General features: G+C 46.3%; 1 non-coding gene across 1 annotated transcript; it reads right to left on the reverse strand.

Annotated features, from left to right (window-relative positions):
* Nucleotides 1–5,065: 5,065 nt before the first annotated feature.
* LOC115030474 (small nucleolar RNA SNORA55) lies at nt 5,066–5,179 on the reverse strand. Its single transcript, XR_003836070.1, has one exon. It is a non-coding gene; the product is annotated as a small nucleolar RNA SNORA55 (small nucleolar RNA).
* Between the last annotated feature and the right edge of the window lie 12,869 nt (nt 5,180–18,048).

The raw sequence follows: 18,048 nt of genomic DNA on the forward strand, positions 1-18,048 counted from the left end.
TTCCTGAGCACTGGGATTAAAGATGTGCTCCACCATCACCTGGCTCAGCTTGCCTCCATATACAACCAAGGATGATCTCCCCAGGTATGGCACTGCCCACAGTGAGCTTGTTCCTCCTCTCTCAGTCATTAATCAAGAAAGTGCCCACAGTCTTGCCTACGGGACAATCTGAGAGAAGTGTTTTCTCAATTGAGTGTTCCTTTCCCATTTGTGTCAAGTTGACAAAAACAAACAACAAACTACCCAGCATGGTGGCTTCCATACTTATTATGAAATATGAAGTTTTCTGTGATTGTGAATGGAAGATTTGTCAGTGTAGAAATACAGCATAAAATGTGAGCAAGTTTTAAGGATGTTTTAGCTCAGCGTCAGACTTCAGATAACCTACTTCCATGCTAACATTCTAACACGAGGCTTAACACAGACACACACACACTCAAACCCCTTGAAAGCTAGACCAATCTCTATATACTCGTGGAAATCAAGATAACTCACAGTTTCCTCAGACAAGAGTGGAAGCCACACTAAATCCAACAAGAATGAGGTGAACTAGTTACCTTTCTGTTACTAGGACAAAGCACCTGAGATAACCACTTTATAAAGAGTGAAGGTTTATTCTGCTCGCAGAGTTGGAAGCTTCCATTCAGAGCCAGTTGGCCCTGCTGCTTTGGGGGACTGTGGTGAGGATGCACACCGTGGCAAGATCCTTGCCTCATGGCCTGGACAAAGAGGAGAGTAAGAGAATCAGGGGTGTAGCTGAGTTGTTAGGATGCTTGCTTAGCATGTGGGAAGCCCTGGATTCAATTCCCAGCACCCTACAGAACTGGGCACTGAACCTCAGTCTGTGGGAGCTGATGTTAAGTCCAGGTGAATAGTATCCTAATTGCAACATACCCAGTTGGTGTCCCAGGACTTGGAACATTGGATTAGGGTAGCTTGAAGTGGAAGAATGTCATGATCTGGGAGTAGAGTGAAACACTGAGGCGTCAGCAGAAAGGACATGGGACTCCATTCCTGAGTCACTGCCTCACTCTTAGGGAGAAGGGAGTTCAGAGGTCCCTCAACATATGATGGGGCTATCCCCTAATAAGCCCATGGTGGCTAAGAATGCTGAACATGTCAAATGTACTTTCCTAAACCTAACATCCCAGCTAAACTTAGCTTAATGTGTTCAGAGCACTTACACCAGCCTGGAACACCGTACAGTCCACAGAATCCTCTAACATAAATCCGACTTTACAGTAAGCCAATGAGCATCTTCTGGAACTTATTTAGTACTGTGCACTGTAGGGTGCTGGCTGTTTACCCCAACAGTAACATGGCTGACCACTGCTCACATTGTGTCATATGTTAGTATGCATCTCAAAGAAAAGATTTGTAACGACTTAAGCATGATTTCTACTGAATGTTTGCTGCTTTCCATGAGTGGGATCTTAGCCAAGCCGTGCTGAACCACCATGACAAACGGTGTCCCTAACACCTGTAAGACAGAATAAACCCTCGGTCACTGCAAACACAGCCACTATTGTCTTCAATGCCCAGCCACCACGAATCTCCCCTCTGTAGTGTTTTGCTGTGTGCAAACTGAAAAGTGGGGTGTCCCCACACTGTCACTGTCAGGTAAGGTTTGAAGGCCCGTGGAAGAGACAGGTGTGGTTGGTGCGTGCCTGTAATCTCAGCACATGGACGGTGGAGAAGGAAGATCTGGAATTTAAGGTCATTCTCTCAATGACATACAAAGTTCAAGGTCAATGTGGGCTACGGGAGGCCCTTCCTCAAGAAAGAAAGGAGAGCCTATGTTATTATCATTGTGACTTACTTTTATTGAAGCAGCAGGAACCCACTAGGGGATGTGGCTTAGTTCTTAATTCTTCAGCCATGCTCAGGCTTCAGAACTAAGACTCCATGAAGGTCGACATAAAACAGTAACCCCAGTGAAGCACGAGCTGGTTTTTAGAGCTTGGGTCAGCTACTAGATACTTCCACCAGGCGGCATGCAGTTACTAGATACTCCCACCAGGCAGCATGCAGTTACTAGATACTCCCACCAGGCGGCATGCAGTTACTAGATACTCCCACCAGGCGGCATGCAGTTACTAGATACTCCCACCAGGCGGCATGCAGTTACTAGATACTCCCACCAGGCGGCATGCAGTTACTAGATACTCCCACCAGGCGGCATGCAGTTACTAGATACTCCCACCAGGCGGCATGCAGTTACTAGATACTCCCACCAGGCGGCATGCAGTTACTAGATACTCCCACCAGGCGGCATGCAGTTACTAGATACTCCCACCAGGCGGCATGCAGTTACTAGATACTTCCACCAGGCGGCATGCAGTTACTAGATACTTCCACCAGGCGGCATGCAGTTACTAGATACTTCCACCAGGCGGCATGCAGTTACTAGATACTTCCACTAGGCGGCGAGCAGGCTCCACCATGATTCGGGAAAGCACAGTCCAACCCAGGCACTACCTAATCAGAGCTCAAGAGTTGCGTGCTCCCCACCTCCACCTCAGAACTCTGGGGAATCCTGCCAGTCAGTGCTGCCTCTGACTCTGGAGCTTATCCAGAAGTGATCCTCTCCCTTGAAGCTTTGCCTGTGCACATGAGGAAAGCGAGGTCACAGACAAAAGGTGAACTTGGCTTTGGCAAAGGTTGCAGGTTGGATCAAGATTGATGGAAAGGAGATGGGTGTCACACAGAGATCCCTTCTGCTGTGTCCCTTGTCACTGTGGACTGGTGGCGGCTAAGGCCCCTCCATAGGGAAATGGCCAACTACACATGGAAGCCTGTGACTTCAGACGGAAGTCCCTCCTAGGCCACTCATCTACTACTTTGCATTCAAAGGATATGAAATCTGGACTCTTGTTCCTGAACAGGACAGAAGTGCATGCTGGGAGTGCAAGGGGGAGCTCTAGGGAAAGCTGAGCAGTGAGCATGGGTGAAGTCCTGGGGTTACAGGGCAAGAACCACAGACGTGTACATATTGTTAAAAACTAACAATTCCTTCTATTGATCCTTTATTGTGCCCAGGCTTTCAGAAACTTCCAGAGGCCTGCCTCCGCTCCCCACCCAGCTCTGCAGTACCTCACACAGACGTGTTAGTGCTTCCAGCTATGTTACCTGGTCCTACCCATGGCTGAAATTAAGTCCCTGAATTTGAGGAGGGGCCATTGTCAGGCACAGTGATATCACAGGTCATGCACAGGGCCATGTCTTCTGCCTGCATTACCCATCATGGGAGGAGCAGTGAACACTGAGAAGTGGCCAGAGCCTTTTGGGGGCTTGAGTACTTCTCCTGTGACTTTGATGTCTTTAAGAGTTATAAACTGAGGGCCAGGCGTGGTGGCACACGCCTTTAATCCCAGCACTCGGGAGGCAGAGGCAGGCGGATTTCTGAGTTCAAGGCCAGCCTGGTCTACAAAGTGAGTTCCAGGACAGCCAGGGCTACACAGAGAAACCCTGTCTCGAAAAACCAAAACCAAACCAAAACAAAACAAAACAAAAAAAGAGCAGTCTTTCATGGTTTGGGGTCTCTGACTTCCTGCCCCGTCTTCCCTCAGGGAAGGACTGGTACCTGAAAGTGCAGGATGAAAGAAACAGCTTCATCCCCTTTGCAGCTTGTAATCCTGGTGTTTTTCATACAAAAACAGCAGACTGGGACAGCAACTTAACTAAGTCCCCAGGCTCCGGAGGCAGTTTTGATGGCTAATAGTGACTGAAACTAACCAGGGTTTAGAATCACCGGGAAAGAAAACCTCTGTGAATACCTGTCTATGAGGGCTTTTCAAGGGGCTTTTGACTGAGATGGGAAGACCCACCTTGCACGTGAGCAGTAGTGTTCCATGGATTGGGGTCCAGGACTGGAAAAACAAACAAACACCAAGCTGAGCCCCAGCACTCACCTCCTCTCTCTGCTTTCTGACTGAGGACCATGCGACCAGCCACTTCACTCTCCTGCCCCCTCACCTTCCCCACCACACTGGGAGAAACTCTTACATTTCAAACCAAAACAAACTCCTTTTCCCTTCAGCCTCTTATGTCAGATGTTCTGTCCCAGCAACAGGAAAAGCGACTGTCTTAGGGTTTTACTGCTGTGACCAGACACCACGACCAAGGCAACTCTTATAAGGACAACATTTAATTGAGGCTGGCTTACAGGTTCAGAGGTTCAGTCCATTATTATCAAGGTGGGAGCATGGCAGAATCCAGGCAGGAATGGTGCAGGAGGAACTGAGAGTTCTATATCTTCATGTGAAGGCTGCTAGGAGAAGACTGGCTTCCAGGCAGGTAGGATGAGGGTCTTAAAGCCCACACCCACAGTGATGCACCTACTCCAACAAGGCCACACCCTCTACTAGTGACACTTCCTGGGCTAAGCATATAACAAACCATCACAGCGACTAATAAGAAAGTGATGGGGGAGTGACCTAGGGCTTTCGAGCACAGCCACGAAACTGCACCATTTGGATTATGAACTTAGGCTGGGATGTAAGTCTCTAGCAGTGTTGGAACATTTGAAAGAATGTAAAGATCACTTTACATAGGGCACACAAGGCATAGGGACTTACTGTGTCTTTAACGTCAGACTTCTGACATGTTTAAGGCAGAAAGCAAGCTTGCTAAAGGCAAGATTCAAAGGCAGTGCAGGATATTGGAAGATGATAACTAAGTTGGCAATGGAAACCAGATATTAATCAAAAAGCCCATTAAAAGTTATTGTTGGCTGCACATTAGCAATGAGCACCCCATAAATAAAAGGAAGAAAACAACTCAGTACAAGCACTAAAAACAATAAGGTTCTCCTCCTCTTCTTCCTCTTCTTCCTCCTCTTCCTCCTCCTCCTCCTCTTCTTCTTCTTCTTCTCCTCTTCCTCCTCTTCCTCCTCTTCCTCCTCCTCCTCCTCCTCCTCCTCTTCTTCTTCTTCTTCTTCTTCTTCTTCTTCTTCTTCTTCTTCTTCTTCTTCTTCTTCTTCTTCTCCTCCTCCTCCTCCTCCTCCTCCTCTTCCCTCTTCCTCCTCTTCCTCCTCCTCCTCCTCCTCCTTTCTTCTTTTTTCAAGAAGTGTGGCAGAGTTGTAGAGACAGTCCTCCGGACAGATGGAAACAACCCGTCAGGATTTCCTCTGTCCCCAGACTGGCACCAAGCAGCAGGCCTGGCAAAAAGAATTGAGTGCAAACAATAAGGTTCTTAGTGATACATCCCATAATAAGGCACATGGAAACCATGCCACTGAGAGACAGTGAAAGAGCCCAGCTGGGTTTGGTGGCATATGCCAGTATTCCTAGTACTTGGAAAATGGATGCAGGAGGATCAGAAGTTCAAGGCTATCCTTGGGTCCAGAAAATCCGAGTCTATCCTGGAATACCATGAGACTATATCTCAAAGGGATGGATAGGGGCAGGGGGCTGGAGAGGTGGCTCAGTGGTTAAGAGCACCAAAGACCAAAGTTTAGTTCCTAGAAGTTCCATATCTGTCTGTAACTCCAACTTCAGGAGCTCTGACAGCTTCTGCCAGTCTTTAAGAACATTTGAACATATGGGAAACACATGCCCCCCTTTCCTAAATGTCCTCCAATGTCCATGCTTTAATCTACATGAAAGCTCTTTCTTAATAAACTCCAACTCCACTTCAAAAAACCCCAAGGATTATCTTAGCTATTTTGGATCCTTTGCATTTCCATGTGACTTTTGCTTCAACCTAAAATATATGATTACATCACACATAACCATGGGGAATTTGGTAGAGATTTTGTTTTTCTGTAGATAGATCTTGAGAAATTTTGCCTTTTTAAAAGTAGAGCAGCTATGGATCTCTTTCTGTCTACCAAAGAAATCTTTATTTTGTTTAAGATTTTTACCTCTTAGTTGATGTGGTATGTGCGCACGCACACACACACACACACACACACACACACACACACACACACATAAGCATGTGGGCCCTGGGAATCAAGTTTGGGTCCTTAGGCTTGGCTGTAAGCACTTTTTCCTCACTGGTCCCAGGAGAACATCTTTGGAGAGTGGAAAGAGGAATTTCGTTGTGTATCTCAACATAAAGCTTAATCCACCTGTGTGAGCTGAGCCTGGGGTAATCCCAACATTTGGGAGACTGAGGCAGGAGGATCAAGACTTCAGAGCCAACTTCGTCTACAAAGAAGACTCTGATTAAAAAATAAATAAGAAAACCCACGGGTGCAGGCAGACAAGTAGACCAGAAGAGAGTGTCCCATCCCTTGGGGCTACAGTTTAAAGAGACTGTGAGCAACTTGACTGGAGGTGCTGGGACTCGAACTCAAGACCTCTGCAAGAACAGTACATGCTCTTTATCCATGAGCCATCTCTCCAATTCTCTCTCCCTCTCCCTCCCCCTCCCCCTCCCCCTCCCCCTCCCCCTCCCCCTCCCCCTCCCCCTCCCCCTCCCCCTCCCCCTCCCCCTCCCCCTCCCCCTCCCCCTCCCCCTCCCCCTCCCCCTCCCTCTCCCTCTCATGATAGTGAGAGGAAAGCATCCCCACTTGCAGCCTGCTGACCTTGGTTGTTTGTCCCTGCATCCTGTCTGAGATCCTGCCTGCTGCAGGACTGGATGGATGTGAGCAGCACACCTTTCTTTCTCCCATTCTCACAGAGTCCCCATCTCTATGGTACAGGAGGCATGGTTGACAGAGATGACTGTAAACCTGAGATGGGGTGAGGGTGGGGATGGGGCAGGCACTCTTTGGTCTCAGAGGCTCAGCTGGCAAGCACACCTTGCTCTTTGGTTTTTTGGACTCCTTTAGGCCATGCATGGCTATAACCCTCTTGCCTTAACAAGTAAGAATTGAGCATTTAGGCACCAAGCAGGGCATCCCACTGTTTTCTCATGGCCACTGCTTCTGCCCTATTCCATATACAAGAGGGCAATGGATCCTTTGAAGCTGGAGTCACAAGGGTTAACATTGGTGCTTGGACCCAAATCCCCACCACTACCCATCTCTAAGAACAGCAAGAGATCCTAACCACTGAGCCATTTCCCCAGCCACCAACAGCTTGCTTTTGTACAACTCTTGCTCTCTGTTTAAAACTATACCTCATGTCTGGACCCTGAAGACAGATTGGGGGACACTGGACCTCTGCATTTGCTTTCCCAGTGATGTACATTGAATAATCTCTTTTTTCTACTTTTTAACTATTTCTTATCTCTGTGATTGGCATACTGGGGACAGGTAGGCAAGAAACTTCCAGAAGCCCAGGCTTTGACCCTAAACTCCATTAACAATGGTGTCTTTTAGAGGACAATGGCCTGTCCTACCTTACACTTTACTTTTTTTTTTTTTTTTTTGGTTTGTCTAACCAAAGAGTATTTCTTTATTAACTTATATTTCTTACTTATTTTTTATAACAGAAAGTACAGATAAACCAAAGGAAGAAAATGAACTCCCCTGTGGTTTATCACCCAGAGAGACTCATGTTTTAAAAACTGAGGTGCACAGCTTTGTGTGCACAAAGGCACACATGACTTCTCTTACACAAATGGGAGTATCCCACATACACATGTATGTGTGTTTGTGTGCATGCATTATATACTGTTTTTTACTTTCTTTTTTTTTATATATTTTTATTACATATTTTCCTCAATTACATTTCCAATACTATCCCAAAAGTCCCCCATAGCGCCCCCCACTTCCCTACCCACCCATTCCCATTCTTTTGGCCCTGGCATTCCCCTATATTGGGGCATATAAAGTTTGCAAGTCCAATGGGCCTCTCTTTCCATTGATGGCCGACTAGGCCATCTTTCGATACATATGCAGCTAGAGACAAGAGCTCCAGGGTTCTGGTTAGTACATCATGTTGTTCCAACAATAGGGTTGCAGATCCCTTTAGCTCCTTGGGTACTTTCTCTAGCTTCTCCATTGGGAGCCCTGTGATACATCCAATAGCTGACTGTGAACATCCACTCCTGTGTTTGCTAGGCCCCGGCATCGTCTCACAAGAGACAGCTATATTTGGGTCCTTTCAGCAAAATCTTGCTAGTGTATGCAATGGTGTCAGCGTTTAGAAGCTGATTATGGGACGGATCCCTGGATACAGCAGTCTCTAAATGGTCCATCCTTTCATCACAGCTACGAACTTTGTCTCTGTAACTCCTTCCCTGGGTGTTTTGTTCCCAATTCTAAGAAGGTGCACAGTGTCCACACTTTGGTCTTCATTCTTCTTGAGTTTCATGCGTTTATCAAATTGTATCTTATATCTTGGGTATCCTAAGTTTTGGGCTAATATCCACTTATCAATGAATATATATTGTGTGAGTTCTTTTGTGATTGTGTTACTTCACTCAAGATGATGCCCTCCAGGTCCATCCATTTGGCTAGGAATTTCATAAATTCATTCTTTTTAATAGCTGAGTAGTACTCCATTGTGTAAATGTACCATAATTTCTGTATCCATTCCTCTGTTGAGGGACATCTGGGTTCTTTCCAGCTTCTGGCTATTATAAATAGGGCTGCTATGAACATAGTGGAGCATGTGTCCTTTTTACCAGTTGGGACATCTTCTGGATATATGCCCAGGAGAGGTATTGCTGGATCCTCCGGTAGTACTATGTCCAATTTTCTGAGGAACCGCCAGACTGATTTCCAGAGTGGTTGTACAAGCTTGCAATCCCACCAACAATGGAGGAGTGTTCCTCTTTCTCCACATCCTCGCCAGCATCTGCTGTCACCTGAATTTTTGATCTTAGCCATTCTGACTGGTGTGAGGTGGAATCTCAGGGTTGTTTTGATTTGCATTTCCCTGATGATTAAGGATGTTGAACATTTTTTCAGGTGCTTCTCTGCCATTCGGTATTCCTCAGGTGAGAATTCTTTGTTCAGTTCTGAGCCCCATTTTTTAATGGGGTTATTTGACTTTCTGGAGTCCACCTTCTTGAGTTCTTTATATATATTGGATATTAGTCCCTTATCTGATTTAGGATAGGTGAAGATCCTTTCCCAATCTGTTGGTGGTTTTTTTGTCTTATTGATGGTGTCTTTAGCCTTGCAGAAGCTTTGTAGTTTCATGAGGTCCCACTTGTCAATTCTCGATCTTACAGCACAAGCCATTACTGTTCTATTCAGGAATTTTTCCCCTGTGCCCATATCTTCAAGGCTTTTCCCCACTTTCTCCTCTATAAGTTTCAGGGTCTCTGGTTTTATGTGAAGTTCCTTGATCCACTTAGACTTGACCTTAGTACAAGGAGATAGGAATGGATCGATTCGCATTCTTCTACATGTTAACAACCAGTTGTGCCAGCACCATTTGTTGAAAATGCTGTCTTTCTTCCACTGGATGTTTTTAGCTCCCTTGTCGAAGATCAAGTGACCATAGGTGTGTGGGTTCATTTCTGGGTCTTCAATTCTATTCCATTGGTCTATTTGTCTGTCACTATACCAGTACCATGCAGTTTTTATCACAATTGCTCTGTAGTAGAGCTTTAGGTCCGGCATGGTGATTCCACCAGAGGTTCTTTTACCTTGAGAAGAGTTTTTGCTATCCTAGGTTTTTTGTTATTCCAGATGAATTTGCAGATTGCACTTTCTAATTCGTTGAAGAATTGATTTGGAATTTTGATGGGGATTGCATTGAATCTGTAGATTGCTTTTGGCAAGATAGCCATTTTTACAATGTTGATCCTGCCAATCCATGAGCATGGGAGATCTTTCCATCTTCTGAGATCTTCTATAATTTCTTTCTTCAGAGACTTGAAGTTTTTATTATACAGATCTTTCACTTCCTTAGTTAGAGTCACGCCAAGATATTTTATATTATTTGTGACTATTGAGAAGGGTGTTGTTTCCATAATTTCTTTCTCAGCCTGTTTATTCTTTGTGTAGAGAAAGGCCATTGATTTGTTTGAGTTAATTTTATATCCAGCTACTTCACCGAAGCTGTTTATCAGGCTTAGGAGTTCTCTGGTGGAATTTTTAGGGTCACTTATATATACTATCATATCATCTGCAAAAAGTGATATTTTGACTTCATCTTTTCCAATTTGTATCCCTTTGATCTCCTTTTGTTGTCGAATTGCTCTGGCTAGGACTTCAAGTACAATGTTGAATAGGTATGGAGAAAGTGGACAGCCTTGTCTAGTCCCTGATTTTAGAGGGATTGCTTCAAGCTTCTCACCATTTACTTTGATGTTGGCTACTGGTTTGCTGTAGATTGCTTTTATCATGTTTAGGTATGGGCCTTGAATTCCTGATCTTTCCAAGACTTTTATCATGAATGGGTGTTGGATCTTGTCAAATGCTTTTTCCGCATCTAACGAGATGACCATGTGGTTTTTGTCTTTGAGTTTGTTTATATACTGGATTACGTTGATGGATTTCCGTATATTGAACCATCCCTGCATCCCTGGGATGAAACCTACTTGGTCAGGATGGATGATTGTTTTGATGTGTTCTTGGATTCGGTTAGCAAGAACTTTATTGAGGATTTTTGCATCAATATTCATAAGGGATATTGGTCTGAAGTTTTCTATCTTTGTTGGGTCTTTTTGTGGTTTAGGTATCAGAGTAATTGTGGCTTCATAGAATGAGTTGGGTAGAGTACCTTCTGTTTCTATTTTGTGGAATAGTTTGTGAAGAACTGGGATTAGATCTTCTTTGAAGGTCTGATAGAACTCTGCACTAAACCCATCTGGTCCTGGGCTTTTTTTAGTTGGGAGACTATTAATGACTGCTTCTATTTCTTTGGGGGATATAGGGCTGTTTAGATCATTAACCTGATCTTGATTCAACTTTGGTACCTGGTATCTGTCTAGGAACTTCTCCATTTCATCCAGGTTCTCCAGTTTTGTTGAGTATAGCCTTTGGTAGAAGGATCTGATGGTGTTTTGGATGTCTTCAGGATCTGTTGTTATGTCTCCTTTTTCATTTCTGATTTTGTTAATTAGGATGCTTTCCCTGTGCCCTCTAGTGAGTCTGGCTAAGGGTTTATCTATCTTGTTGATTTTCTCAAAGAACCAGCTCCTTGATTGGTTGATTCTTTGAATAATTTTTCTTGTTTCCACTTGGTTGATTTCACCCCTGAGTTTGATTATTTCCTGCCGTCTACTCCTCTTGGGTGAATTTGCTTCCTTTTGTTCTAGTGCTTTTAGGTGTGTTGTCAAGCTGCTAATGTGTGCTCTCTCTAGTTTCCTTTTGGAGGCACTCAGAGCTATGAGTTTTCCTCTTAGAAATGCTTTCATTGCGTCCCATAAGTTTGGGTATGTTGTGGCTTCATTTTCATTGAAATCTAAAAAGTCCTTAATTTCTTTCTTTATTCCTTCCTTGACCAAGGTATCATTGAGAAGAGTGTTGTTCAGTTTCCACGTGAAGGTTGGCTTTCTATTATTTATTTTGTTATTGAAGATCAGCCTTAGGCCATGGTGATCTGATAGGATGCATGGGACAATTTCAATATTTTTATATCTGTTGAGGCCTGCTTTGTGACCAATTATGTGGTCAATTTTGGAGAAGGTACCATGAGGTGCTGAGAAGAAGGTATATCCTTTTGTTTTAGGATAGAATGTTCTGTAGATATCTGCCAGATCCATTTGATTCATAATTTCTCTTAGTTTCACTGTGTCCCTGTTTAGTTTCTGTTTCCATGATCTGTCCATTGGTGAAAGTGGTGTGTTGAAGTCTCCCACTATTATTGTATGAGGTGCAATGTGTGCTTTGAGATTTACTAAAGTTTCTTTAATGAATGTGGCTGCCTTTGTATTTGGAGCATAGATATTCAGGATTGATAGTTCCTCTTGGAGGATTTTACCTTTGATGAGTATGAAGTGTCCCTCCCTGTCTTTTTTAATGACTTTGGGTTGGAAGTCAATCTTATCAGATATTAGAATGGCTACTCCAGCTTGTTTCTTCATGCCATTTGCTTGGAAAATTGTTTTCCAGCCTTTCATTCTGAGGTAGTGTCTATCCTTTTCTCTGAGATGAGTTTCCTGTAAGCAGCAAAATGTTGGGTCTTGTTTGTGTAGCCAGTTTGTTAGTCTATGTCTTTTTATCGGGGAGTTGAGTCCATTGATATTAAGAGATATTAAGGAAAAGTAATTGTTGTTTCCTGTTATTTTTGTTGTTAAAGTTGGCATTTTGTTCTTGTGGCTGTCTTCTTTTAGGTTTGTTGAGGGATTACCTTCTTGTTGTTTCTAGGGCGTGGTTCCTGTCCTTGTATTGGTTTTTTTCTGTTATTATCCTTTGAAGGGCTGGATTCGTGGAGAGATAATGTGTGAATTTGGTTTTGTCGTGGAATACTTTGGTTTCTCCATCTATGTTAATTGAGAGTTTGGCTGGGTATAGTAGCCTGGGCTGGAATTTGTGTTCTTTTAGTGTCTGTATAACATCCGTCCAGGATCTTCTGGCTTTCATAGTCTCTGGTGAAAAATCTGGTGTAATTCTGATAGGCTTGCCTTTATATGTTACTTGGCCTTTTTCTCTTACTGCTTTTAGTATTCTATCTTTATTTAGAGCATTTGTTGCTCTGATTATTATGTGTCGGGAGGTATTTCTTTTCTGGTCCAGTCTATTTGGAGTTCTGTAGGCTTCTTGTATGTTCATGGGCATCTCTTTCTTTAGATTTGGGAAGTTTTCTTCTATAATTTTGTTGAAGATGTTTGCTGGTCCTTTGAGTTGAAAATCTTCATTCTCATCCACTCCTATTATCCGTAGGTTTGGTCTTCTCATTGCGTCCTGTATTTCTTGGATGTTTTGAGTTAGGATCTTTTTGCGTTTTACATTTTCCTTGATTGTTGTGCCGATGTTCTCTATGGAATCTTCTGCACCTGAGATTCTCTCTTCCATCTCTTGTATTCTGTTGCTGATGCTCGTATCTATGGTTCCAGATTTCTTTCCTAGGGTTTCTATCTCCAGTGTTGCCTCATTTTGGGTTTTCTTTATTGTGTCTACTTCCCTTTTTAGGTCTAGTATGGTTTTGTTCATTTCCATCATCTGTTTGGATGTGTTTTCCTGTTTTTCTGTAAGGACTTCTACCTGTTTGATTATGTTATCGTGTTTTTCTTTAAGGATTTGTAACTCTTTAGCAGTGTTCTCCTGCAATTCTTTAAGGGATTTTTGTGCTTTCTCTTTATTGTCTTCTGCCTGTTTAGCAGTGTTCTCCTGCATTTCTTTAAGTGTGTTATTAAAGTCCTTCTTGAAGTTCTCTATCATCATCAGGAGATATGCTTTTAAATACGTGTCTAGCTTTTCCGGTGTGTTGGGGTGCCCTGGACTGGGCGAAGTGGGGGTGCTGGGTTCTGATGATGGTGAGTGGTCTTGGTTTCTGTTAGTAAGATTATTACGTTTACCTTTCGCCATCTGGTAATCTCTGGGGTTAGTTGTTATCGTTGTCACTGTTTAAAGATTGGAGCAGAAGCTGTGTTCCACTCACCAGCAGTCTCTAAATCCTGCGGTGGGGGTCGTGGGTAGCTGACGGTACCCCGGTGCTGGTCCAGCCGGAAGAGGCCTGTGGTCCTACACAGGCCGTTTTCTGCTTCCCTAACTAATGCAGTCTCAGGTCCCGCGCAATTGGATTGGAGCAGAAGCTGTGTTCCACTCTCCAGAAGTCTTAAGATCCTGTGGTGGGTGTTGTGGGTAGCTGGTGAGTGTCAGCCGACCCTGCGCCCCAGCTGCCCCGGTGCTTTTCTGACCGGAAGAGGGTTGTGGCCCTATGTAGGCCGGATTTCTCTCTCCCCAACCAGAGCAGTCTCAGGTCCCGCGTGATTGGACTGGAACAGAAGCTGTGTTCCGCTCACCAGCAGTCCCAAAATCCTGCAGCGGGGGTCGTGGGTAGCTGGCGGGTGTCAGGCAACCCTGCGCTCCCACTACCCCGGCGCTGATCTGGCCGGATGAGGCCTGTGGCCCTACTCAGGCCGGTTTCTGCTTCCCTAACTAATGCAGTCTCAGGTCCCGCGCAATTGGATTGGAGCAGAAGCTGTGTTCCACTCACCAGCATTCCCAAAATCCTGCGGCGGGGGTCGTGGGTAGCTGGCGGGTGTCAGGCAACCCTGCGCTCCCACTACCCCGGCGCTGATCCAGCTGGATGAGGCCTGTGGTCCTACTCAGGCCGGTTTCTGCTTCCCTAACTAATGCAGTCTCAGGTCCCGCGCAATTGGATTGGAGCAGAAGCTGTGCTCCACTCACCAGAAGTCTTAAGATCCTGTGGCGGGTGTTGTGGGTAGCTGGCGAGTGTCAGCAGACCCTGCGCCCCAGCTGCCCTGGTGCTTTTCTGACAGGAAGAGGGTTGTGGCCCTGTGTAGGCCGGATTTCTCTCTCCCCAACCAGAGCAGTCTCAGGTCCCGCGTGATCGGACTGGAACAGAAGCTGTGTTCCACTCACCAGCAGTCCCAAAATCCTGCGGCGGGGGTCGTGGGTAGCTGGCGGGTGTCAGGCGACCCTGTGCTCCAGCTACCCTGGCGCTGATCCGGCCGGATGAGGCCTGTGGTCCTACTCAGGCCGGTTTCTGCTTCCCTAACTAATGCAGTCTCAGGTCCCGCGCAATTGGATTGGAGCAGAAGCTGTGCTCCACTCACCAGAAGTCTTAAGATCCTGTGGTGGGTGTTGTGGGTAGCTGGCAAGTGTCAGCGGACCCTGCGCCCCAGCTGCCCTGGTGCTTTTCTGACCGGAAGAGCACACTTTACTTTTGACATGAAGTAACCCCCAACAGCAAACCAAAGACGATCAGAGTTCTCTAGGGGCTGTTCTGGTAAGGCTGACCTGAGTTAGGTATGGCCAGGACCTCCAGACAGTTGGGAGGCAGGAGGGCAGGGCTCATTTTATATCCTTGGGGGAGAAGTCAGAAGGTAGCCAGCTTTAAGAGAACATCTCTTTTAGTTGATGTGCTGTATACTCTTTTAATCCCAGCCCTTGAGAGTCAGATGCAGGAGGAACTGGGAATTTAAGGCTAACCTGGTCTATATAGTGAGTTTCAGGCAAGCCAGGGCTACAATAGTGAGGCCCTGTCTTGAAAACAAAAACAAAACAAAACAACAAAAGGGCTCATATCTGAGAAGCTATCTCTTCATTCTCTTCAGAAGAGCTTGCTGTTGGAGAAGCCTGCTTGTCAGTTGACAGAGGGACATCTAACAATGAGTTTCTAACAAGGAGAGGAGCTGGCGTGGGGCATTAGTCGTAACGTAAAGGTTTTCTTAGCTAATAGAGTTGTCAGTCCCAGAAGCAGGGACTAGGTTTGAGCCTTTCAAGGAAGGCAGTAGAGTTTGACTGGCTTCCTGCTCAAAAAGCAGACAACATGATACCACCCCTGCTATCTCATATTCCTCCTCCCAAGCAGACAGTCACACAACCCTGGGTCATCTACCTACAGGATTATCTCTTCCCAGTCCAAGCCAAGCAGAGAGCTGAGATGTTCTCTTCATTCTCTGTCTCTAGGCCTAGGGAACAGTTTGTCCCCAAAAGATGCTTATGTCAGCCCACAAGAGGTCAGAGACCTTCATATGTTGAAACTCAGTGTCATCTGAGAATTTTGTCTCAGACCTGAATTCTTCCATCTCATGTTCATTCCTAAGCCCTAAGAACATAAACACCTTCTGGGGGTCTGGAAAGTCCCATGTGGGGTTTCGGGTAGAAAGCACTTCCAGAACTTGTTCCCAAGGTATGGGAGGAGCATAAAGACGGAAGTCCAGGCAATAAAGGGAGTCTCAGAATTCCCCTACAGAAGGTGCAGGTTGGGGAGAGAAGACTTTAAGAGAATTCCCCCAAGTTCCTGAGAGACTGCATCAGAGCCAGAGGCTGGGGTGCAGTTCATGCTGGGTCTTTATTGTCTCTACGAAAGAAAGAAGTTGAACATAAGGAATTTCAGGTAATTTTCCTTCCAGATTGAATGGAAGTGTTATATTTCAAACTGCCACTAGGGGACACAGTTTTTCCTTATTTCAGGCAATACTGAGGCCTCAAAGTGTTCTAAAAGAAGAGCAGGCAGAGGTGGGTGGTGGCACACACCTTGAATCCCAGCACTCAGGAGGCAGAGGCAGGTGGATCTCTGTGAGTTTGAGGCCAGCCTGTGTGATGCCTGGGGTACAGGGAGGGTGTGATGCCTGGGGATGCAGGGAGGGTGTGATGCCTGGGGGTACAGGGAGGGTGTGATGCCTGGGATGCAGGGAGGGTGTGCTGCCTGGGGGTACAGGGAGGGTGTGATGCCTGGGATGCAGGGAGGGTGTGCTGCCTGGGGGTACAGGGAGGGTGTGATGCCTGGGATACAGGGAGGGTGTGATGCCTGGGGATGCAGGGAGAATGTGATACATGGGGATGCAGGGAGGGTGTGGTGCCTGGGGGTACAGGGAGGGTGTGGTGCCTGGGGATGCAGGGAGGGTGTGATGCCTGGGGGTACAGGGAGGGTGTGATGCCTGGGATGCAGGGAGGGTGTGCTGCCTGGGGGTACAGGGAGGGTGTGATGCCTGGGATACAGGGAGGGTGTGATGCCTGGGGATGCAGGGAGAATGTGATACATGGGGATGCAGGGAGGGTGTGGTGCCTGGGGGTACAGGGAGGGTGTGGTGCCTGGGGATGCAGGGAGGGTGTGGTGCCTGGGGGTACAGGGAGGGTGTGGTGCCTGGGGGTACAGGGAGTCCTCCTCCCTCTTCTTTATAGCTCTGGGGATTGAACCCAGGACCTCGTGAATGCTGGCAAATGCCCTACCTCTACGCTCCTTTTTGAGACATGGTCTTGCTAAGTTGACCCTGAAGGCCTTGAACCCTTGGTTCTTCCACCTCATGTGCTGAGTATCTGGTATTATAGGCATGAGCCATTAGCTGCCTTGACAGATCCAGCTTGCTGGCATTTTGAGCCTGGTGTGCCTGGCAGCTGCTTTCATTCCAAGCTTAAAGTAACAAAGGGTTCTGCCTCTTGTCTGTCCAATGGCTTTGTTGTGTCCTCCATCAAAAGATACTTTAAGCTCAATAAGACAATAGGGACTGTAGGTGGGATGGTGTGACTGTGACCGCTGACTTGCAGGGTGCCACTGGGGACTACTCTTAGCTCCTAACTGGGCCCAGACCACTGTGACAGTCCGGGGAAAAGACTCCAGCTTCCACTATATATAACCTGTTTGTCAGCTCCTAGTTTGGCCAATGATTTCTGAGTCACCAGCGTGGGAATATCCAAAGTGAGCAGAACTGATCAATTATGCTCATTAGACAGTTGGGGGGTGTGGCAGCTCAGGGCCACTCACAAGGCACTTTCTGAGCCTGGCATTCTGGGATGCTTCTAAGTTAGCGCTTCTGTGGCTATTGGGGGCAGAACCCTGGCTCATTCCAGGAGTCCCACCAGAAGAAGATATTGTCATCCTGGATGGTAGAGAAGTGGTACCTGGTCTTCTTGTCATTGTGATTATGCATGAGAGCTGGCAGCCTACTGTGGCCTTTCTTTCTGTCCCCAGTCAAGGTGTGACTGTCCCTGCAGAGACCAGAACAAGAGCTTCCAGTAGTCAAAGGAGAAAGAACAGAAATGGCTTCAGGCCTGGAGGAACCTCCTAGATTGAGCAGAAAAGCTGGTGTGTGAGTGACAGCCAGGATGTCCTGTAACAGGGGCTTTGTCCATGCACGAGGTCAAAGTGCACAAACACATGATGACATATGACTCTGTGCTGGCTGGTTTTGTGTGCCAACCTGACATAAGCTGGAGTTAGCACAGAGAAAGGAGCCTCCCTTGAGGAAATGCCTCCTTGAGATCCAGCTGTAAGGCATTTTCTCAGTTAATGATCTGGGGGTGGGGGATGGCCTAGACTATTGTGGGTGGTGCCATCCCTGGGCTGGTTGTCCTAGGTTCTATAAGAAAGCAAGCTGAGCAAGCCAGGGGAAGCAAGCCAGTAAGGAACATCCCTCCATGGCCTCTGCATCAGCTCCTGCCTCCTGATTTGCTTGAGTTCCAGCCCTGACTTCCTTTGGTGATGAACAGCAGTGTGGAAGTGTAAGCTGAGTAAACCCTTTCCTCCCCAGCTTGCATCTTGGTTATGATGTTTGTGCAGGAATAGAAACCCTGACTAAGAGTCCCAAGGTGCATGAACGCTGTTAATGCTAAGGTAGTTGCCC

The sequence above is a fragment of the Mus caroli genome, unplaced genomic scaffold (genome assembly GCF_978045245.1).
Source record: "Mus caroli unplaced genomic scaffold, Mus_caroli_1 scaffold_2, whole genome shotgun sequence".
Taxonomy (NCBI): domain Eukaryota; kingdom Metazoa; phylum Chordata; class Mammalia; order Rodentia; family Muridae; genus Mus; species Mus caroli.